Source organism: Ictidomys tridecemlineatus, unplaced genomic scaffold (genome assembly GCF_052094955.1).
Source record: "Ictidomys tridecemlineatus isolate mIctTri1 unplaced genomic scaffold, mIctTri1.hap1 Scaffold_52, whole genome shotgun sequence".
Lineage (NCBI taxonomy): Eukaryota > Metazoa > Chordata > Mammalia > Rodentia > Sciuridae > Ictidomys > Ictidomys tridecemlineatus.
The window spans coordinates 484,690-509,098 of NW_027523416.1; the positions used below are offsets into that span (position 1 = coordinate 484,690).

The window sequence follows — 24,409 nt, forward strand, 5'->3', positions numbered from 1 at the left end:
TTACAGGTTTTACACTTAAGTTACAGTGTTTCATATGCCCATGTGCAGTATCGATTAATACAGTTGCTTTCCTGCCCCTTCTTTTCTAATCTGAGATATATAGTAATTCATTTACATATAAAAGTCTGAAGGTAAGCATCCATTAATTCATACTATGTATGTGGTAGAAAAGATTATTTTACATGTGGAAAACTCAATAGAAATAACAGAGAATTCAAACGATCATTGTTATAATGCCTTTTAGAAATAGATCTCAGTTTTTTGAACTGTGAGATCTGATTTAAAAATTCATGAGAATAACTTTCCTGTGAGAAGGCTCAGGGAATTATGAGTATGACAGATAAAATCAAAATAAAAATAAGAAACTCAAAAAATCTGGAATTCATTCATTATGTTGGTTTTATAGTTTATTATCACTGATTCAGATAAATCTTGGACATTTTTCTTCAGTTCACAAACTGAAAAGAGGAAGTGTTAAACTACCTGTGTAAAATTGTTTTGGAACCACGTAATTGTAATTAGATAGGTCAGGATATATGAAAATACAATCATATGCAGTAAATTTAGAGTGGGACCTGCTGGAACTGCAAGGGGCGGTACTCCTCACTTCAGACAGACAGAAGCCTCCGCCAGGGCCCAGGCACAGCCGGACTCCCTGGACTCCAATCCTCGAACAGCCGCCCACTTCAGAAACCTGCCGGATACTTCCCTGAAGGGCTGTCCCTCTTCCACAGCCACCACTGCAGGAGGCCGCCCCTCAGGGAGGAGGAGGTGCAGGCCAGAGGCCGTGTCCCTCTCGGAGGCCGTACCTCTCCTCTCTCTTCTTCTCTCCGTCAGTGCATTTGGCTACCCAGAGAGGCTTTTCTCTCTCCTGTTCCTTCCCGCTTTCTTAGGGAAGGAAAGCATCTTGCTCCCTGGCCCTCTCCCTTTGGCTAACTTGTGAGCTGGTATACTATCAGGAGATAAGGTCGGCTCAGAGGGATGAGTCAGACTCTGAGATGGTCTGGAATTTGAGCTTTTCTGACTTGGTGTCAGAGAGACACTGAACCTGGTTTGAGATTGGTAAACTCACCTGTCTGAGGTCAGCACGGCTGCTCAGGCAGTAGCGCTGTATCCGTGAGTCCTGAAAGCTTTACTTTCCCAGGGTAATTTGCATTCCACAGGTAAGGGAGTCCAACCAGCAGAGCGAACCAGGTTAGGGAAGAACATGGTCCATTCATTTGGAAAATAACTCAGAGCAACCACTTCATGCTGAGCACCATAGGACTCCTAAGTGTGACTCAGACAGACCCTAGTTCTCAAGGACCATGTCTAAGCTGTGAGCAGCCAGCGTTAGAGAAACCAAGGAGAGAGTAAGGGAACCCAGTTTCTTCCCATCACCCTTGCCCACCTGCAGCTGACCCTGACCCCAGTGTCTAGCTGGTGCAGAGGGCCTTTGGGGCCTTGCTAAGTCCGTCCTGCAGATCGCCTGGCATTCAGCTCATGCCCACAGTCCCAAGAGAGCTGGCCAGTACAAGTTCTCCAAGGAACAGGGAAGGCTACGGTGTCCCCACTCCCTAATGCAAATGCCACCTGCTGCCCATAGAACTCAAGCCTCAGGGGCTCAGAGCAGATGCAGAGTGTCCGGGCATGCTGGAGTCCGCTGAGCAGCTGCTGGTGGAAGACCTGTACAACCGTGTCAGGGAGAAGATGGATGACACCAGCCTCTATAACACCCACTGTGTGCTGGACCTGCAGCAGGCCCTGGTCCAGGACCGCCAGGAGGCCCCTCGGAACGACGTGGATGAGGTCTGGCCCATGTCTTCATAGCTGAGAAGTGAGTGTGACCATGGTGGTGGTGGTGACCTTTGTCTCCCCTCTGTTAGTGCCTGGGAGAGGTGACATTCCTTCAGCTTCTGCCCACAGCCCTCGCAGCTCCAGCCCCCAAGGCTGGCTGACCATTTGCCCTGCCCTGGCCTGGCCTGGGGAGAGACTCCCCAAACCCTCAAACAGATGCCCAGGCTCCCTGATCTAGCCTTGCCTCGTGGATGCCTCCTCTGGGCCTCCTTTCCTGACACAGACTCCTGACATCATGTCCACCATCCCTGGACATCCATAACAGCCATTGGACAGAACGGCAGGAGCTGTCCACAGTGCTTGTCTGCACACGTGCTCACCAACACACGAAAGTGTGTGCCACACAGTGGGCGGGAAACCGGGTTACAAAAGAATACTGAATGCTCACAGATAGGTAGAGGGGTGTGTGTGTGTGTGTGTGTGTGTGTGTGTGTGTGTGTGTGTGTGTGTGTTCGCACGTGCGCTTTTCCATCAACAAGTTAGCAGTAGGAGTCTCTGGGAAGTGGTTTTACAAGTGGCTTTAGTTTCCTGTCTAGGTTTGTTATGAATTTTACAAGTTCCCAAGACATTTATTGTCTTTGTGATCTGAAAAAATGTTATTTTTTAATAGTTTATGAATGGTTTCCAGAACAAAAACAAAGACAACTTCCACATTCCACATATTATCCCTCCAAGCCTTACCAGTACATAAATGGTACCAGCAGGTTAATATAAGAAACTAATTTTGGCTGATCCACTGCCTGCTGAATGGATGTACTCCCAATGTAATTACCCAGGTGTCCACAAGCACAGAGGGACCCGGGCCCAGGTGGGCAGTAGGAGATAGCTGGGGACATGAGGTCTGAAACTCCTTCCTGTTGTGACGGGTGCCTGGGGACTGTTCCCTTGGGCAGGGACCAAATCCTGTGTTTTCACCACCAGAAGCACTTGACCTGTGGCCCCAGGCATCTCCAGCCGCCCCAGCTCACTGTCCTGTTCCTTCCTAGGCAGGCCTGTGCTCAGGGCTCTCAAATTGAGCCCTTCAAACTCAGTTGCAGCAAAAAGAGCTCAGAAACACCGGTTCTTGTTCCATCTTTTTCTTCTTTCATGGTCTTGGGCAGTTATTCATTTTTAGAATCTTTGAATGGAGTTAAAATTGTTGCCTTTGAGTTTACTGTAAGGGGAAAACCAGATGATGCATATGAGGGGATTTGGGCAATACAGTGTGTGTCATCCGTGCACAACACACCTAATGTCTTGTCTGCCAGCTTTGTGCTTGGGTGAGTGTGCATTCCCAAGGTATGGGATTTGCAACTAGAGAACCCTGGACCACCCTAAAGAGTCCTTGCACCCCAATCTCATTCCCCCCACCCTGCCCATCTAGCTCCGTCTCTTCTCTCTCTCATGCAGCAGCCAAGTCAGGCCCCTTTAAACACAGGTGTCCACAGTGCGCCCCAGTGCCTAATGCCAATGTCTCGGCTTGGCACAAGATCATGAGCCACCACACAGCTTTGTAGGTTCAAACAGCAATTCTTTATTCCCGATCTCACACCAGCCTCCACACACGCTCAGGGGAAATTCTCTTTTTCTCCCCCACAATGCACGTCCTAAATACTTTTTCTCCACGAGAACTCAGCGGGAACTCAGGCAGCAGGCACGCCCTACTCCCAGCAGCAATAATCTTTAACTAAAACTTCCCTAAAACTCCTTTTTTCTTAAACCAGGAACACCCTAAGGAGCGGGATACTTCCTCAAACCTGATCAGCTCTAAACCCGGATCCGCCTTGGTCCTTGAGCAAGGTCACCTTACATGCAATGTCAACAGCGAAATCCATTTAACATAGGGTACGCTGGCAAGGAAATTTTGAAGTCATTCCTACTTGACAATATCCCTCAGCACCCCAGACCTCCTGGGGAGAGGAGGAGGCACCCTGCTAGGTCTTCAGGCCCAGAGGCAGGCTCCCATCATGGTGGTCAACCTGCCCGGCTCTCCCTGCAGGAGTGCGGCTGTGAACAAGGGACGACTGAAGAGGCTGGGCATCATCCACATCCTGAATGCTGCCCACGGCACCGGTGTCTAAACTGGCCCTGAATTCTACACTGGGCTGGAGATCCAGTACCTGGGCGTGGAGGTGGACGACTTCCCCGAGGTGGACATCACCCAGCACTTCTGGAAGGCTGCGGAGTTCCTCGATGAGGCCCTGCTGACCTACAGAGGTGAGGGGCTCTGCTGCTCGGGCTGTGGACTCTCCCTGGGTAGAAACAAAGGGGGTGTCACGGTTATCTGAGGGGATCTGACAACACGGTTGTTCTCTAGGAAATGGAGAAAGAACAGGATGATCACTGACCCCACAAGCAATCCCGGGGGCCTCTCGTGTGTGGGTGCTTGGTGGCACCCAGGCAACAGATGGACACACTTAAGCTGGCCAAGGAGAGATGACAGGGAGGGCGGGAGGTGTGGGGTGGTGACAAGCACAAGGCAGGGACTGTCCTGTGATGGCTCCCAGGGCTGACTGGCTCCTTGGAGAGGCCATCTGGGAGGTCCTTCTGAGTCCCTGGTCCCCAGGGGAAGTGATCTGAGAGTAGCCACAGTAGAGCCTGGAGGACAGGCTGGAGCCAGGACAGTCGCCACAGAACGGCAGCCAGAGGACAGGGTCTCAGTCCAGGATTCGTTCGGCTTTTTCCACCTGGACTGGGCTGTTTCCCCGTCCCGGGGAGCTCCAGTTTTCTTCAACACAGAACAAAGATCAAAACATCTGATTCTAAAGTTGTCATGAGGGGCTGGGCTGGGCCTCAGAGGGAGAGCACTCGCCTAGCATGTTCGAGGCCCTAAAATAAAGACGCTGTGTCCAGATAAAAAATAAGTACTAAAAAAAAAATTTAAAAAAATAAAGTTGCCATGAGGGATAAAAATCTTTAATGCATATCAGGGTTTATTTAGCACAACACCCAGCTCTTGGTGAATGCCTGAACGTCATGCCATTATTGTAATAAACCATGTGGCATTCCTGGGAAGGGCATTTCCTGTCATCACCAACATCAGAGATAGGTCACATCTAATGGGACATGCACACACGTCACGTGTGTGTCATAAATACACACACGCACACACACGTAATGCTTAAAATTCTCCTACTTTAAGAAACATGAGCCTTTGGACAGATTGGGGTTGCTGGCATCTGTCCAAGGTCTGTGGGAGGGGACCTGTTCCTTCCACTAGACCTGAGAGCAAGGCCAACCTCCCTGTGGAGAGGGAGCCAAGAGTGTCAGACACAGGGTGGGTGGCAGGTCCCCACAGCATCCAGAGCAAAAGAGGCTTCAACTCATTTTGGGGGCCACCGAGGCACCATGAGAGCCTGTGGGGAGGCGGAGGGAGGATGTTGCATTGGGTGCAGGAGCTGCGGCTCCAGGAGGAAGCTCCTTGCTGTGTCTATGAGGGGCCAGCCCACATTGAACACCCATGTTGGTGTCAGCAGGCGTGCACCCAGTCTGCTGGTGAGGTGACCTCTCCTGCCAGGTTTCTGTTCTTACGACTAAAAGGCTCAGGTGTCACTCCAGTTGCACTGGGCTGACTGGGCTGTGCAAGAGACAAGAGACCCAAATACCTTTTTCTTTGGGGTCACGGTGACAGCTCCTCTGAACTTAAGGGTCCACAGGAAGAGAGAGAGCGAGAGCATGCGCTGACCCCTTTTATTGAGGAGAAGCTACTCAAATGAGGCAAGGGGTCAGGTTTCAGGGGGCTGAAATGATGTCCACTATTCATGATGTCCACTATCATCAGGTTGACTGACACCTGGGTAGGCCACACACCAAGGGCACAGTAAGAGAAGGGGACACACACAAGGCACTTCCATGGAATATTCTATCCTAAACAGGGCAAGGGGTTATATTACAAAGGAACAGGTGAGCGTAGCTCCACCCATAGGGCTGTAGGAAGTCACACCCGTTCATGACACATTTCTGTGACTGAGCGCCTCAGCACTCAGCAGGGAGTGTGACTCAGTCACGTGCAAAGTTGGCCTCCCACAGTCTCCTGTCCCTCAAGCCTTGCTCTTGAGCGGGAGCAGAGGGCCATACCCTGACTCTGGCTGCTGCCTGTAGGGTAGGTCTCACATGCATACGCCCCTACCCTAGAGCCTTCTTCCTGTGGCTTCCTCTGCTCTTAGATGCTTGGACATTAGCTGCTAACAAGGAGGAGGGTGGAAAGGGACACCCCCGACCCCTCAGGACAGTGCTGTTATCCACATCTAACTGTCCTGGAAGCTGAGACCCACTGGCAGTCTGGTGACTTTGCCAGATGTAACAATCAAGATGCCCTTGGTTGCTGGTAACAGAAAACCACCCCAAAGCCTTCACAGCAGCAGAGGCCTTCAATAGGAGGCCACAGGAGGATCCAGAGACCACAGGAGTGTGGCACCGAGTGGCTAGGAGCAAGGACAGGCAGGGCACTTTTGGTCCCACCCTTCCTCGCTTCCCTGGGTGGCAAACAAAGGCTTGGCATTAGCCGATCACCTGACTCTGCCCATCGCCATGGGCTTCTACCCACCAGCAGTCCCTCAGGCCACCCTGGCTCCTCGGACGGACCCCAGGGTACAGTAGGCCCAGAGACACACGGAACCTGCAGCCTCGTCTGAGTGGGATCTGATGCCCTTATAGGAGGACTGGGTGGTCACGTGCAGGAATGCGTTGGCAAGTCCTTGATCCTGCCAGATGGCCCAGGGAGGGACCGTGGAGCCCTGGGCTGGAGTAGGAGGGGCAGTGGCCTGAACCCCTGAACTCTGCTGTCCTGTGTCCCTCAGTGGGTACCAGATATTGGCAACAGACCCTGCAGCATCGCTGAGCCTCAGGGCCCATCTCATCTCTGACCCCTTGTGTGACAAAGGCATGGCCTTGGCTGGCAGGGAGACAGAATAAGGAGACTCGCCTCCCATCTCATCTAATCAGGGCTCTCAGCCGACGCTAAAGGTCCCCCAAGACTGTGGGCAGACAGACGGTGACGGCCAGGAAGTAGGTCTCCAGGAGTCTGGTCTGCACTATAAGCCAGCACTAGAGCGGTGGTGTAGACCCCAAGGCCATCCCGTTCAGGGCAGAGGGGAAGCACAAGGGAGGGGCAGATGACTGACGTGCTGAATGGCAGGGTCACGACTGGACTAGCCCCGCAGACTTACGAGCAGGTCACAGCTGCCGCAGTACTGGAAGGAATCTGTGAGATGCCATGAGATAAGGAAGACAGACTTGGAATTTTTTTTTGTTTTATAGATTTCAGTTGATATAGAAGACGACTTGAGCATATTGTGTGACATGCCCACCCACACAGACCACAGGCCCCGGCACGTGGTGCTGTGGTTCAGGTTGGTCTGAGTGTTGCCCAGCACTTCCCATATTGGAATTTAATCATCCCATTGTGAGGTGTTAAGAGGGTGGGAACTTAATCAGAGTATGGTGTTCAGAGACCTTTGTGAAGGATGAGGTTTGGATGTAGGCATTAGGGTGGAGCCTCATGATTGAATCCTGGAAACGTTTGAAGAAGGGGGTAAGATGAAGGCAGACATATATGCATGCTCCCTGCCTCTTATTCTGTAAGGCTCTGCACTGCCTTGGGACTCTGCCAGCAGGAAGGCAATCACCAGATGAGGCTCCTGGATGTCGCACTTACAGAACCATAAGCCCAAATAAACTATTTTTCTTTGTAAAGTAGCCTGCCTCAGGTATTTCATTATAGTAATGGACAGCTGACTGGTACAGAATGCATGAACGAAGGCTATGTTCTTAGCGTCAGAGTGGTGAGGGTTCCACCTACTGTATGCCATTCAGTCAAACATGACATGTTTGGCTCCATCCTAGACCCAAACTCCTCAGTGACCAACTGATAAGTTTAACTCTTAACCTGGAGGAGAGTGTCTAGAATAGCATGGAAATATGAAAAAGAAAGTTTGAATATTGATTGAAAGACACATAATAGCCAGGAAAAAAAATCCTTAGTGAAGAATATGATAGTGATCCTCTCGAGGAATTTTGCACATAGGTCGTGATCATATGGACGTATTCATTCTTGAATGCAGAATGTCAGAATAGGAGCGCTGACTGCTGTTGCATTGTTATGCTTTGCCCTAGATAGGAAAGAACTGCCAAGACTCGAGTGATCCCACATGAAGGGGGCCATGTCCACCTGATTCTGTGAGCCAGTGAGCTCCAAATCGCAGGAAGTATCCTGCAGAGGCTGGTGGTGGCCAGCCAGCATGAGGACACTGTACAGGGCAATCCCAAGCTCTGACTGACTGGAGGTGCTCTTCCACCCTGGGATCTGCTGTGATTCGGGGACTCAGGCGATGATGAACACCAGCTCCAAGCACTGGGTCCAGCACCCCGAACAGCACTTCAGAGAAGCAGGACTGGGCAGCCGCCATGGTGGCATCACGTCTCCGTGTGTTCTATTTGCAGGGAAAGTCCTGGTCAGCAGCGAAATGGGCATCAGCCAGTAGGCAGTGCTGGTGGCGCCTACCTGATGATCTTCCACAACATGGCCATCCTGGAGGCTGTGATGACCGTGAGCAGGAAGCGGGCCATCTATCCCAACGACGGCTTCCTGAAGCAGCTGCGGGAGCTCAACGAGCAGCTGATGGAGGAGAGAGAGGAGGACTGCAGCCCAGAGGGAGCCAGCGAGAGCCAGGAGGCCCGGGGCACCCTTGGGGCGCGAGCGCAGCTGACTGTGGAGGAGGAGGACGAGGCCACCAGCCACCTCAGCGGCTGCTCCCTGGGGAAGGCCAGCTAGGCCTCCGAGCCCCTCATCCTCATTGACGAGGAGGAGGAGGAGAAGCTGTACGAGGAGTGGAAGAAGGGCCAGGGCCTCTCGGCGGGCAGCGAGGCCGGGGGTGGACAGTGTCCAGGGCCGGCCTCTTCACACCAGGCCAGCCAGGAGCAGGAGCAGGAGCTCGAGGACCAGGGCGTGGAGAGGATCATCCAGGAGTGGCAGAGCCGGAAAGAGAGGTACCACACCCAGGGCCACCGGTGGTGGGCCCTGGAGGAGGAGGACAAGGAGGTCGAGGAGGAGGAGGGCAAGTCCGCGCGGAGGCTCAGGAGGATGCGGAGCCAGAGCAGCGTCTCCGAGAGCGAGAGCATGCTCAGCCGGGAGGCGTGCTCCTGCGGCAGCTGGAGCTCGGTGGCCCCAGCCCAGGCACCTGGCGCCGCTCGGACTTGATGTCCACCGAGTGCACGTGGGACCTGTGGGACGAGAGGCTGCAGGACATCGAGAGGGAGGCCGTGCGGGAGTTCCGCTCCAGGAGCAGGAGGGAGGAGGAGGACGCGCGCTCAGAGGCCGGGAGCACGGTGCCCGAGGATGACCAGCAGAGCGTGTGCTCCGAGGCCAGCTCCTTTTACAACTTCTGCAGCAGGAACAAGGACAAGCTTACTGCCCTGGAGAGGTGGAAGATCAAGAGAATCCAGTTTGGATTTCACAAGAAAGACCTAGGGGCAGGAGAGGACAGTGGTGAGGCGCAGGGCCCGGAGGATACCCCCGGGTAGAGGAACCCCCCCGGATGTCAACCTGATGGCCTACCAGACCTGGAAGCTGAAGCACCAGAAGAAGGTGGGCAGCGAGAACAAGGAGGAGGTGATGGAGCTGGGCAAGGCGGAGGATGCCGTCCTGGCCAAAAAAAGACAGCGGAGGCTGGAGCTGCTGGAGAGGAGTCGGTGGACGCTGGAGGAGAGCCAGTCCATGGCCAGCTGGGAGGTGGATGGCTCCGTGGCTAGCGGGAGCATCCCCTGTCCGCCTTCTGCTCTGCAGCCTGCTCTGTCAGTGCTAATGGGGACACAGGTCAGTACTGAGTGCCCAGAGCCACCACTCCCACCTGTCCCAGGCCGCCAGCAGCATTGGGGGATGCTCAGCCACCAACCCCAGCACTCCCCTGCCCAGCCTGCCAGTGAGGCCTGGAGACACCATTTCCATTGCCAGCATCCATACTGGATTGCCAGCGTGGTCAGTGAGACCCTGGCTCAGAAGCAGGGTGAAATGCTGCTGCTGTCTCGCTCACCGACGGTGGCAAGCATGAGGGTAGGGCCAGACACCAGCTGCCTGGGGGATGGCCAAGTCTCCATGCTCAGTGGACAGAGCAGCTCCCTTCTGGGTGACTGCCTGCTGTGTCAGAGCCAGGCAAGGCCCAGCTCCAACTCCCAGTCCGTGCTGTCCTCCAGTACTTCACTGATCTCCAGGGCCAAAGGGGCTGGGAGCAGGGTGAGGGAGACCAGCAAGCCCATCTACAGCCTCTTTGCTGACAATGTGGACCTAAAGGAGCTCTGCCACAAGGAGAGGGAGATGCAGATGGAGCTGAGGGAGAAGATGTCCAAGTACAAAATGGAGAAGCTGGCCTCCGACAACAAATGCAGCTCCCTGTTCAAGAAGAAGAAGGTCAAGGAAGAGGATGATGGTGCCAGTGATAGGGATGGGGACACAGACAGTGCCATCAGGAGCTTCCGACTCTCTTCCCGCAGTAACTCCCAAAAGCCTGAAACAGACACCTCCTCCTCCCTGGTGGTCTCTGACCACTGTAGGAGAGGCAGCAGAGGAGATGGACAGCAGCATCAATAAGTGGCTCAGTGGCCTCAGGACCGAGGAAGACTCTCCTCCCCAGAGTGACTGGTCTGGCAGCTCCAGGGATAGGTACATCAGATCTTCCCTGCACCGGGAAACTGAGTCCAAATCCTGCAGTTACAAGTTCTCCAAATCCCGGTCAGAGGAGCAGGACGCCTCCTCCTACCACGACGCGGACGGCAGCTCTGTGAGGAGTACTTCCTGTTTCTCCTCGTCCTCCACCAGGGAGGGCAGAGAGACCCACAAGTTCTCCAGGTCCACATTCAGTGAGACCTCCAGCTCCAGAGAGGAGATCCCGGAGCCCTACTCCTTCTGCCGGACCCCTGAGCCCTCCGAAGGGGAAGAGTCCCCAGAGCCATGGCGCCGGGACTGGGCTAGGCCCAGGGACTGGGAGGACATAGAAGAGTCATCCAAGTCGGACTTCTCTGAGTTTGGAGCCAAGAGGAAATTCACCCAGAGCTTCATGAGGTCTGAAGAGGAAGGCGAGAAAGAGAGGACAGAAACAGAGAGGAGGGAAGGTTTGCCTCTGGGCAGAGGAGCCAGTATCGGAGAAGCACAGACAGAGAGGAAGAGGAGGAGATGGACGATGAAGCCATCATCGCTGCTTGGAGACACTGGCAAGAGGAGACCAGGACTAAGCTGCAGAGGAGGAGGGAGGACTGAACAGGGCCTGGGCCACCTGCCACTCAGCGGAGCACAGGGCTCAGGCACACCCTGCCACCACCCCTCAGGGGCTGAGGATGCAGAGAGGATCTCTCCAACAGGCAGAGTGGCAGTGCCCAAGTGGAACGACACCGGGGTGCAGGGTGGGAGGAGAGGAGCCATGCTGGGCCAGCTCCGGCCGTTTTCTGTCATCCAGGGCCCTCTGTGCTTTGGTGCTTATGTGATTGATAGTGTGTGTCCTGGACTGGAGAGGAGAGCGTGAAAGGAATTGCAGTTTGTTGGAGACTCCAGTGTACATCCAGAAGGCCATAAGGCAGGACTTGCTTCTGTTCAAGTGGTTTCATAACAAGTCCCAGGAAATCTGTCAGCAATGCCCAGCTCTGTTTAATATCTTGGATCTCCATTAAATTGGTTTGTTGTGAAATCTTCCTTCTGCACTCTGGTCACTTTAGCTCTTTAGATGTTAGGGGAAACTCACTTCAGAAGTCATGGTGGGTTTTTATGGGCCAGCCTCACCTTGCTTCACAAAATCTGTGCCTCCAGGCAATGCCACCACCGTCTCATTGTTATATAATAAAGGAAGATGTGGTGCAGGATGGAGGGCAGCTGAGAGGCCATTTCAGGACCCACCCCCACCTCGCCCGGGAGCAACAGAAGGAACTAAAGAAAGAGTGAGGTTAGTGTGTGAGCGGCAAGGTCTGGGGTACAGAGAGGGTCCCTTGGAATGACAGGAACACAAAACCAGCCGGAGGGAGACCAGAAAAGCCCAACAGTACCAGGTGGAGGTGAGTTTTTATAAAACCTCGCGGCCATCCTTGCTTTCATTTCTTGAAGGCTGATTGGATAATGAGAGTGTACTTGGTCCTTCCTTACCCTGTGGGTGGGCTGAGCTGGCGAGAAGTCTTTACCCTTGTCACCAAGACATTTCTGCCTCAAAGACACAGGTTGGCTTGCTGGAGCAAGCAGAGGACTTTGAACACCTTACAACCTCCACTGGTGGGCTGCTCTCCAGAGCTGCTGTGGGGCCGCAGACCCTGGCCAGATTTGAACAGGCCTGTGCCATGCAGGGGTCTGAGATGTCTTGAGTAACCATGAATCCCAGCCCAGGGACGCAGCTGGCCATGACTTGATTATCGAGAGGGCAAGAGTAAGGAGGAATACACCAGTGGGTAAACAGTAACTGGTGATCCTGGGATCCCTTTCTCTAACCTGAGCTGCCCGGGACATGGAGTTGAGGCAGCCTTTATGCATGGATTGGCTCAGCATCACATGCCTCATGGCTTCAAAGATGAAAATGCTAAGGCGAAGGGTTCCAGCATGATGCCTGATCCCTGAATGACACACAGCTGCTGTCGGAGCGGCTGAGTTCATTTTCTGCCTCCCCCTCCCTGTCCCTGCAGCTCAGTTGCTGCGGCCCCATCTCCCCTCATGATGGACAGGAGCTTGGCAGGGCGGGCCAGGGGGCTCAGTCTTTATCCCATTCCCCCCATTCCCCCCTTTCCTTCTCCCTGTTCACCGTGGCTTCAGTGGGCTCCCCTGGGCTTGTGTACTCCCACTGTGTACAAAGGTGCCCTTCTGGAACCATCTGCACCAAGAGGCTGCTCCCACGGGCCCTGGGCCTCCAGGAGCTCCGGGCTTCCTCTCCTTCGTGCTGTGGGGAGGCTTCTGACCCAGGCATGAGCAGCTAGGCACCCACAGAAGGAGCATCTTCTGAAGGGAGGACTGAGGATCTCACTGGATGGGCCCTGTGCCGTCTCCACGGAGCCAGTTAACCCAGGTGTCTGCCCAGGCCTCATTTTTAACATCACTCACACAACAAACAGATGGGTCCCCGTCATGTCAAGGTAGAGCAGAATTCTCACAACTCACTCCTGGTCCATTCCAACTTCCTTCTCTGAATGTGGACCAAGCAGTTGAGGTGTGTGGAGCTGAAGAGTCGCCAGCCTTCCTCCATCCGGGATGTGCACTGCCCACTTGGGTAGAGATTTCAGGCTATAAGGGCACCTGTAGACCATCTTGGCTTACTAGCAGAGGAAGCCAGAGAGGTCCTTTGCTGGCCTTGCTGGGGACCCTGCCGCCCAGGGTATCTGTCTGAGAATTCAAGACTCTGGATTCGGCTTATTCCTGGAGTCGAGTTTATTTTTGGAAACCACAACAATAACAATTGTATCTGATTTATGATGAACTTGAGGAAATATCTGGGATTGAACTGTTAGACTCCCAAGTGTGACTTCTGTATCATACCTAACCGAGGGTGACAGTGGCAGTCCCGCGTGCTGTCTGCCTGTTGGTAAAAGCCCCACAGGAAGAAGCGGGCACATCCACAGTGGTGACTGAGGAGAGCTCCAGGTTGGACGTTTGCAGAGCACCAGAGGAAAGGGGTCAGAGGGAGAGAGTGGCCCCACCCTCGTGCTGAGGGACAAAGTGAGGAAGTTGTTTCCAGAGCCCCACAAGAGCCATGACCAAGGGAGAGGGGCCCCTGACCACCTAGAGGTCAGGGAAATAAATGTCCCAACCCCTGTCCCCCCATTGTGGTCTCATGTAGTAGCACCCACCACCAAACCTGACTAAAGGCAGTGAGTGGAGGAGTCTGAGGGACAAAATGTGGGTCTGGAGAGGCCGCGCCACTGAACTGAGAGGAAAGAACATCACGCAGCCCTTTCCAAGGACGTGTCTTGGATGAGGGAGACGCTCTGCACTGAACACAAAACCCACCCGCCCTAAGATCAGCACTTGGCACCGAGTTTCAGCTACATGGAATCAACTTTTGGAGACGCTGAGTTTGTTTTACAAGAAAACAAATAAGGAGAACAAATCTGAAGTTTGGCCTCTGCCCTCTCCTAAGGTACTAGAGCTCACTAGGAGAAAACTCCCCACTTCCTGGCTGTGAAAGGGTTTGGGAGACCCGAAGGCATCTTGTGCACCCAGGGCTGGGCTCCACCTCTTGGCCAGGAGGGGCAGCTCCCTCAGGAACCCCAGAGACACAGAGGGCTGGGGACGGAGTCACAGAACTCCAGCCTCTCCTACCCTGGCGACTGCCTGCCTCCCACCCGCAAATCCCTGCGTCAGTCAGCCTGTGACAGTGTTGATAACAGGGTGGGGAGAACCTGCTTTTAGTGTATGGAATGTCACCAGAATAGAGAGTGAGGGTTTCTCTGGGCTCCCTGAGGCGGACCCCTGGAGAGTCATTAACCAATGACAACTGAAGAACAAATTCGTGCTACCATCTGTCTTAAAGCATGTGTAGAGCTGCCTTGTGAGAAGCACCCTGAGTGCCACACCTGTCCTTTAGGGTTGTCTGCTCTGCTGCTACCAAGAGAACACCATATGAAGCCATGGAGAGTGGACAGTCTCAAGTCCGGGAAAGGCTCAAGTCCCTCACAAGAAGTAGCTAGGTGCCGTGGTGGTGGTGCAGGCCTGTGTCCCAGCTACTTTGGAGCCACAGCAGGAGGATGGCAAGTTCCAAGCCAGTCCCAGCAACCTAGTGAGACCCTGTCTCAAAATACAAATTCAAAAGGGCTGGAGGTAGTTCAGCCCTAGAGCGGCTCCCAGAATCAGCAACAGCAACAACAAAAGAGTTGTCAAGCAAATCAGAAGAGCCTGGCCAGGTCTCCCACCTCCTCACTCCCACCTGCACCTGGGCCAGCCGGATGGCTCCTCCACGCATCCACTCCCTTTATTCTGCCACCACCCCCCAAAACCAGGCCTCTTCCCCACCCCTGGCGTTTGCAGTGGACTTATAAACTAGTTCCACCTCACCACCCCTTCCTTATCTCAGGACCCAATTAATCTCCCCACAGCTCACAATTCTGTTTCTGTTTACTACTGTTTGTATGGACTCTGAGGGCTCCCGACCCGGGAGTCTTAAGTTCCTGTGCATGGCCGTCATCCATCCCCCTCTGGCTGCATGTGGGCCCCATCTGGAGCACTTTCAGCTGTCCCTCTGTGTGGCACTGCCCTGTTTACCTGCTTGGGTGCTGCCCTCCAAGTCCTTCTAGCAGCAGCCCACACTTAAATCCCTCCCAGCCACTGGGCCACACAGTCTCCTCCTCCTCCAACGTCACACAGCACTCTGTGCCTGACTCTGGGCTCACCCCAGTCTGCTTTTCTTCATAGGCATCTGGTACTTCAACTTTCCTAACTTTCACCATGTCTGTGGTGCTACAATTAAGTAAGATTATTTTAATGTGCCGAGGCCGTCCATAGCATGCAGGAGAATTTAGTGGTTCCACGTTGCTCCATATAATTCTATAACAATGATCAGTTATAATTATTATTGTAGACATGGTGTGGTAAGTAGTTAAGAATACAGCTTTGTGATCTAATTGAAAAACTGCCAACACTTATACAAAGTGTTTACCGAGTTCCAGGCACTACACTGAGAGCTTTAGCATGGATTATCCACTTTGTGTCTACTGTTATCAACTTGATCTCTCCCCAATCCTACCCTTGGTTATTATTAATTTTTGAAGCACATGATGTACAAACACCGTGCCAGCCACTGGAAATTCAGCAGAAATCAAGGCAGATCAAAAATGGCCTCAGCGAGCTGGCTGTCCTGTTACAGGAAACAGTGGACAAACAGGCCTTTCGAGATCTAGAACACTGTTCACGTCTGTCGGCCTTTGCATCTTGTCTGCCCCCACTAGCAGGGAAGCTCCCAGGGAAAGGGTTATTCTGGGCTGCATCTCCCACAACTTGATACCAAGTCTTCTCTGGATGAAGACAGAAAATGCTCTGAAGGAAGTGACTGGGACAGGCATGGGGTGGCGTGGCTTTAGGCAGGTGACATGAAACCTGGACCGGTCAGGCCAGGGCTCAGGGGAAAGATTGCTCCCCTTGGGCAACCCCTGGGGACCATGGGGCTCTGGAAGGAGGGATGATGAACTACCTGGGCCACAGGGCTACTCCACGCCCAGCCTGAGGGAGTCCCCTGGAGTCTGACTTCAGGCCACGCACCTCAAAGGGCAGGCAGCCTCTGAGGGTGCTTGGGAGGGTGCCTGTGCATCTAACCGAAAACATGGGTAAGGGTCCGCTGGATGATTCAGCAAGAATCCTGGGGCCCGAAGGAGGCAGCTTGTCTCTGCTGTGGCTCAGAGTGCCTGTCCATCCGTCCTTCCTTCCTTCTCTCTCTGACTTGCTCGTTCTCTTTCTTCCCTATGGGTGAGCAAGACGGTTAAGTGTAATGGGAAGAGAATGTCACAGGATTCACAGTTGGAGGGGACTCCAGGAGGGACTCAAGTCCAGGGTGGAGTGGTTCAGCCACCTGCTCGGGAGAATAGCTGCTTCTGCTCACTGCGCTGGCCATGGAGCCAGCACTCCTGGAAGCCTCACTGTCCGGGCCCGGGGATGCTGCAAGCTCTCCAGCACAGCCTGTCTTGACCCATGTCCTGCTCTCCAAGGCAGAGCAGAGACAGGGAGGAGGAGGAGACAGGGGAAGGAGCGTGGCTCCAGAGGCCATTGGTAACAACTGTCCTGCCCTGCTCTGGGTCTTTCACCCAGAGCACTGCCAAGGGCCTCTGGAGGAACCAAGCCTTCCTCACAGGAACCCAGAGGGACTAAAAGCCCATTCACAGGCAGAAGGCCAGATAGCAGGCAGGACTCTCTGCCTTTTGTGGGACATTGAGACCAGGTAGATCATTTCAAAGACAATGCCAGTAATGTCCTGTACCCAGCCCCAGGGGCCCCAGAGAAGGGGCACAGCAAGAGAGACCCTCCTGGCACTTCCTTTGGGGATGCCATCTGAAAAGCCCAGTGACGACCACGTGGTAAGATTCACTCAGCTCCACTGCCCAGCATGGCAAGGCTGTGACACGGGTTACTATCCCACCTTACAGATGGAAGACTCCGATTGAGAGGGGTGCTGTGCACTGTGTCCCCCAGATTCATATATTGAGAGCAAATCCCCAGTGCAGTAGTCAGTAGCACCCAGAGGCAGGTCCTCCACAGGAGAGCAGGCCCTGAGGACCTGTCCTTGTGGATGGGATCATTACCCGTGGAATGGTGCTTGCTCCCCATCCAGCCTCGCCCTGCTGCATCCTCCGTGAAAGGGAGAGTCCTCCCCAGACGCAGAATCTGCTGGCTCCTGGGTCACAGCCCCGGGAGCTGTGAGCAGCACAGGCTACTGTTTATAAATTACCCAGTCTACATGGTTTTGTTACAGCAGCACGAAGGGACTGGCAAGGGCTGAAGTCATGTCCCCAGGATCACACAGGAGGGGGACGGCAAGAATCTGAGCCTAGACGTATCTGACTTTAAAACCACTTTTCTACCACACCATTTTGCCCAGGGAGAGGTTAACACTGTGATTGTAGAGAAATCTGGATGTGGAGGCAGGGCTGGGGCCGGTTGGCCACTCAGGAGACTCGGTTCCCGAACAAAGCACGACTGGCCTTCCTCCCAGCAGCATGCAGCCAACTCACTAATAAACAGCGCAGCACGGGAAGATGACAAGCCCGCAGCCCCAGGGACTGCTCCAAACAGGAGCTGTACTTAGAGACGGGATGTTCAAAGAGGTTAAGATTTCCATCTGCACATCTGCACTCTCTTCCCCGCTCCCGGGAGAGAAGCTCTCATCGCGGGGAGTCACCATATTTGCGCTTCTTTCAGACAGCTCTCTCTCTTTTAAAGCTGCCAGCACAGGTGCAAGATAGCTCTCCATCCATTACAAAGGCTGCCGTGGGCAGCAGGGAGTAGGAGGGGCTTCTGCAGGGCTGACACAGGACACAGATGTTCTCTGTGTGTGTGTGTGTGTGTGTGTGTGTGTGTGCGCGCGCGCGCACATGTGTATGTGCATGTGTGCGTGTGTGTATAGACAAAGAGAATTTCTATACATAGCTATTTAAGAGGATGAATAAACCTGAGTATTTTGCAAACTATGTATAAACATAATTTTCAAATGTAATCTCTTTTCAGATTAAAATTGCATATTTTCTAAGCTTTTATATTGAAATTTTAAAAAGATTATGGAGATAATTAAATATTATTACTTGTGTGTCTGAGAAGCATATCTTGCTCAATAATAGGTTTTTTTGTGAGTTGCTGTCCTAGCTGTTTGTTGAAGATACAGTAATTGAAGAGTGTCCACTAGCCTAAGCACCAGGGGCCAGGACAATACTGTTACTTCCCTTTACTCCTCTTTTACCTTTCAAAGAACATTAACTAAACACAAAATCACCAAATCCCCATTTTACTAAACTTTTTGTAAGTCATACAGAAAATACATTCAGAAAAACATGTCAATTTTTTTCCAAAATATGTCATTTTGTAAGCATTGTAAATGTTGCACACAGTTCTTTGCTTTTATCATCTAGACTTATTCCTCAACACATTTCAGAAATATTTTTTTGGAAGGACCTAAAAGTCTCAGTGGCATTGTTCAGCTGCCTGCCCTGATGATTTCTTTTATTATTCTCATGAATCTCCCCTTTTAATTTCCACCTTAGCTATTCATATTCTTATTCTGAATATTGTTTAGACAGTTTGAAATAACTTAAATGATTTTTCCTTCAGTTTTTCCCCTTTCCTTTAAATTATGTATGCATTGCATACCTGTATCACAACACTCAAGGGTTTTTTTTTTTTTGTTTTTTAGAAAGAGTCTCACTGTGTTTCCCACACTGGCCTTAAACTCTTAGGCTCCTGCCTTAGCCTTCCCAGTAGGTGGTACACATAACTATGCCCAGCTCACAACAGTGTTCTTAAGGGCATGTCAGTTAAAAAAAAAAAAGAACAATAAAAACACACTTTTGTGTAACTTATTGTTAAAGAAATCCTAGATTCCTCAGCAAGGAGTTTGTGAAAGGTCCATTTCAGAATGACTATGCCCTACTTCACTTTACTTTTCACACCCATCCCTCTGCTTTCAGTTGGGGATTTTAAGTAATTGAACCATGACAATTTTCCAAACTCTTTGATTTGGAAATCCTCCCTAGTCTTTGGGACTGGATTCCTAATATAGATCTTGTTCTTTTCCTTTAGGACATAAAAGGAACTTATTTTGCTGAAGCTTATAGATTGAATGTCTCTCTTTTTAATATAGTGATTTGGTATATGTTTTATCACACATAATAGAACATGAGCATATTAAAAGCAAGGACTGTGCCCTATCACATCTGCTTTATAGCTTATTTTATAAAACAGATTGACTGTAAAATTTGCACCATTCATCAGAAATACTAATTTTGTTAATATTGCCTACATTTTTATACAAGTCAGAATTGAGCTTAAATCAGAATTAAATTAGACCATTGTGCTATCTTTCAGATATCTTTTAGTAAATTTCAGGCTTTATGAGAAGATGGTTGGAAGGGAAGATGTCAAAACTCCCTTTTCATTGCCCTCCCCCTTTTTAATTTTCTGTTTTCTTTTTTTAAAGTTAGTATTTTGTGGCTAGAGTTGTAGCTCAGTGGTAGAGTGCTTGCTTGCCCAGCATGTGTGAGGCACTGGGTTCAATCCTCAGCACCACATAAAAACAAATTAATAAAATAAAGGTATTATGTCCATCTACAGCTAAAAAAAGCTATTTTTAAAAATAAATAGTCAATATTTTAACATACAGATAACAAAGATAGTACATATAAATGGGGTAACATGTTTTGATACATGTATATATTGTGTTATATTTAAATCCAGTTAACATTTTCTACTCACGTATCATTTCTTATGTTTAAAAACTTACAATTTTTTTTCTTTTTTCTTTTGAAATGTAGGATGCATTTATTTATCCCCCCACCCACCCCTACTGGCTCCAACCCCTGGTAACTACCATTATACTTTTAACTTCTATGAAATCAGCTTTTTTGTATTCCACATGAATAAGATTTTGTGGGTCTTGTCTCTGTGCCTGGCTTGCTTCATTAATATAATGATCTTGTTCCATCGTGTTGTTGCAAAGGATAGGATTTCTTTATTTTTATGACTGAATAGTATTCCATTGTGTATATATAACACTTTTTTTTATCCACTTATCAGTTGATGGACTCTTAGGTTTCCATTTCTTGGCTAATTAGAATAGTGCTGCTATGAATATGGGAGTGCAGGTGTCTCTGCAGCTTACTGATTTCCTTTCCTTTGGCCATATATCCTGGAGTGGAATTGTTGGATCATATCATAGTTCAATTTTTAATCTTTTGAGGAACCTCTACACTGCTTTCCATAATGGCTATCTTTGTTGCCCTTTAAATCATATCTAGACCTATCACCAAACCAAACTTGATTTAGAATTGGTTGTGGCATATTAGTTTAGAAGAGAATATATACTCATCTCTCTCCCACTTCTCAGCCCTTTGTCTTCTGATTCTCTTCTCTAAAATCTGCAAGGTGCTAGAAAAGGAATAATAATTTATTTAAAGAAGTATAGATTTCTTTTGTAAATTTTTTAAATTGTAGATGGACACTATATCTTTGTTTTATTTTTTTTTATGTGGTACTGAGGATCGAGCCCAGTGCCTCACACATGTGAGGCAAGTGTTCAACCACTGAGCTAAAATCCCAGTCCCTATAGATCTCTTATAAATAAAAATTCTTGATTTTAGTAACTGACAGTTAAAATTATCTTGGGATTTATAGCATTTTTTTTCCCTACAGAAAACCATAGGCAAAATTGCAACATGCTTGGAATTGCGAAGCGCAGTTTTACAGGTAAATTGATTTTTTAAAATGAATTATTCTAAATTGTTCTGATAAGATATTAGACATTCATGCCCAAAGAAATATTATCTCAGAAGGGTTTTATAACAATTGGAATTGATCAGTTGAACTCACACTTAAATGATTTAGTTCATACTTTCTAGACGGTAGAAATAAAAGATATGATTCTAATTTTTTCTGTTTCTATTAGCTTGAATATTCCAAAAATCAGTTTGGAACTTTTCATTTTCTACCTTTAAAACAAGAAATATATTTATTTTAAATATTTTATTCTTGCCATTTAAAAGACATAGGGTGCATTGAAATCTTTGTAATGAAAAGATATAATATGCATATTTTAAATTTAGTCCACACAGTCCCAGGAAGAATTTAAACTGGAGGACCTGAAGAAGCTAGAACCAAGTAAGTTTTGTTTTGTATTTTTTAGTGATATTCCTTTAGGAAGAGAGTTTTATCTGTTGTGAATATTAAGATTGTTTAGCACAGAAAGTGATTGGATTTATTTCTCTTATTTTTTGGTGCTTTTAAAATTCCTACAATATTTGTATTTTTAATTACCATTTGGATTTAATCTTTATTATAGAATATATATGTTGTACTTCATCTAAATATCCAAATTAACCTTTAATTTGTCTTAATGGCTTTAATAAGATTATAATTATTTTGATAAACATTTTCAGTAGAGTCCAGTAGAGAAGATAAGGTTACAGTCATTAATGCCCATTCACATTACATGTTATTGAAAACTACAGTCTGAATGTTGGGAATGCATTACAAAGTGTTTTTTTGTTGTCTCCATTTTTTTCCCTTCTTCAAAAATTTAAAAAGTAAACAATTCCTTTAGTTATCTTGTTGATTAGGATATTCCCAAATAAAGCCTTTCTGCTGTTTCAAGTGATTGCTCTCTTAGAACTGTCTGCAGTATGAGCAAAGGCACAGTGTGAATAACTGAATGAATGTAAGTTAATGTAGCCTCTTTAAAAAAACTTTTTTAGTTGTAGACAGATACAATACCTTTATTTTATTTATTTGTTTTTATGTGGTGTTGAGGATCGAATCCAGTGCCTCACACATGCAAGGCAAATTCTCTACCAACTGAACTATAACCCAGCTCCTGTACTCTTTTTTTATTGAGATAAGATTGCACATCTCAGTGCATTTATGTGACTAGGGAATAGTAGATTTTATTTATCCAACTAAGTAAGATTTTTAAGTAGGGAATCATAAAATCAAAGCATTTTCAAACAGAAAAGAGTCTCAGACTTGTGATCACATTCTCTATTGAGGAAAGAAATGAAATGATTTGTTTGTCCTGTTTCACTTCAATCTCTCAGTAACTGAGCAGGGCCTAAATCTCAGAACATTTGTCAGTGTATCTCAGTTCACACTAGTGCAATCCTTTTAATGTAAACATGCTTTCAGTAAGAGATAAAATATTAATTTAAGAACTAAAGAGAGCCTTGCACAGTGGCGCATGCCTGTAATCACAGCCGCTCGGGAGGCTGAGGCAGAAGGATATCAAATTCAAAGCCAACCCTAGCAAAGCAAGGCACTAAGCAACTTAGTGAGACCCTGACTCTAAATAAAATACAAAATAGGGCTGGGGATGTGGCTCAGTGGTCAAGTGCCCCTGAGTTTAATCCCAGTACCCCTTGCCAAAAAAGAACTAAATAGAATGTTCCTATAAATTCCACAAACTGCCAATATCTAATTCATTATAGCAATTCTAACAAAGACATATATTATTGAGATAGCTGAAATGTGATTGTATTGCAGATCCAGGATAGAAAAAGGATTCTCAGAGTATACTGAAGGGGATCTGATTTTCTGTTGTTTGGGTTGGAAAAGAGAAGTTAACAACAACAACAGACAACAACAAAGGAATGCATAGCAGATTTGTTGTGATTCTGGTGGCTTTTCCACAGTTTTAGATGATCATATTTCATTTCTTCTGGACACCATCCTTCTGAATATGGCAAGAATTCTGATGAACTCTGTAATTTTAATAGTTTTGGTTTCTTTATGTAATCCAGATCATAAAGTTTTGTTTTCTTTGTGGTTCTGAGGATCAAACCCATGACCTCACACATGCTAGGCAAGCGTTTTACCACTGAGCTATATCTCCAGCCCTAGATCATAAGAGTTGGAGATGTTATAAGAGACACAACTTATATTCAGAAATAGTTCTTATGCCTATATCCAATGTATATAAGGATACTAATCAATGTGATATTTCTCACAAATTTTGGGGGTTTTTTGTACCTAAAACTTTATTTTTCAAAAGCATTAATAAATACTTTGTATAAGATTGAGATATAATTTATATAAAGCACAATTCACCAATTTAACGTATCATTCAATTTTTTTAGTAAATTGGAAGAATTATGCAGACATCACCACAATCAATTTTAGGACATTTTCATCACCACAAGAAGAAACCCTATTCCCATGAGCAGTCATTCACTTCTTGCCATCCCCCTAAAATCCCTTCCAATTCCCAGCCCTAGGAAACCATTAGTTTGATTTCTGTCTATAAATTGTCCTATTGTAGACATTTTATTTAAATGGACTCATATGATATATGATCTTTTATGACTGACTACATATAAGATTATTTTGAGAAAAACACATTGATGGCTTTAAATAAAAGATTGCAACAGTTGTTTATACGGTGGTTCTACTGAAAATTATGTTTGTGTGTGAGTGTGTGTGTTTGTGTGTGTGTGTGTGTGTGTGTGTGTGTGTGTGTGTGTGAGAGAGAGAGAGAGAGAGAGAGAGAGAGAGAGAGAGAGAGAGAGAAGAGAGAGAGACAGAGAGAGATGATGCTGGGGATTGAACCAAGGGCTTTGGGCATGTTAGACAAGTGCTTTACCATAAACTATGTCACCAGCCCTCAGTTTTTTATGATAAAATTATTAGGATTTTGGCTTCTTATTCAGTCACTATTTCCTATTAGTTGTTTGTTTCCAAACAAAATTTAAGAATCTTATAGATACACAGAGTGGCCGTAAAGACTGTGGATGTTTATTTCATATATTTATTATCTCTTCTCTTCCTCTGAGCATGCTCAAGTACTTCTATTGCCTCACAAGATCTTTCATTAATTGCCTTTTTTTTTTTTAGAATAGCATCTATATGCTAAGCACTCGAATCCTCTCAGTAACATTCTGCTAAGGACAACACTGACACTAGCTTGTAAATCCCAGCAATGAGTTTTAGGGTCACCTGGATTGGTTCTTTCACTATGCTGTTAGTAATACCTGTAGTGGTGCTGTACTACATCATTCCTAAGTACAGCTCTCCAGTTCAAATTCCTAAGAAATTATTGACCCATGTATTAGTCGAAGATCAGGTTAAAATCTATTACTTTTTTGGCTTTTTAAAAAAGATTTGGAATAGAAATAGAAAGAGTATTTTGGAGATTCACTTTATTATACTTTATATAATGTTTTTCATTTGTACTTTTCCCTTCTTGATAGTTATCTTTTTAGATGATTTTAATTTGCTGTTGCTTCTCAAAGAAACATAAGTGAGTATTCTGTATTTCAGTAGGGTAGACTCTGTAATTTGGAATTTATCCAAGCAGGGCACTTGTTGTGAGTTAATTATTGAGTTGGAATTAAATATTTTCTACAAATTGGTATTTAGTAATATTTCAATTAAGTATACTTATTCAAGCTTTCTTTTTAAAAC

The 24,409-nt window shown here is 48.2% G+C and overlaps 1 pseudogene; it reads left to right on the forward strand.

The window, feature by feature from the left end:
- The first annotated feature begins 327 nt into the window (after window positions 1-327).
- LOC144373897 (serine/threonine/tyrosine-interacting-like protein 2) lies at window positions 328-11,206 on the forward strand (annotated as a pseudogene).
- Window positions 11,207-24,409: the final 13,203 nt, after the last annotated feature.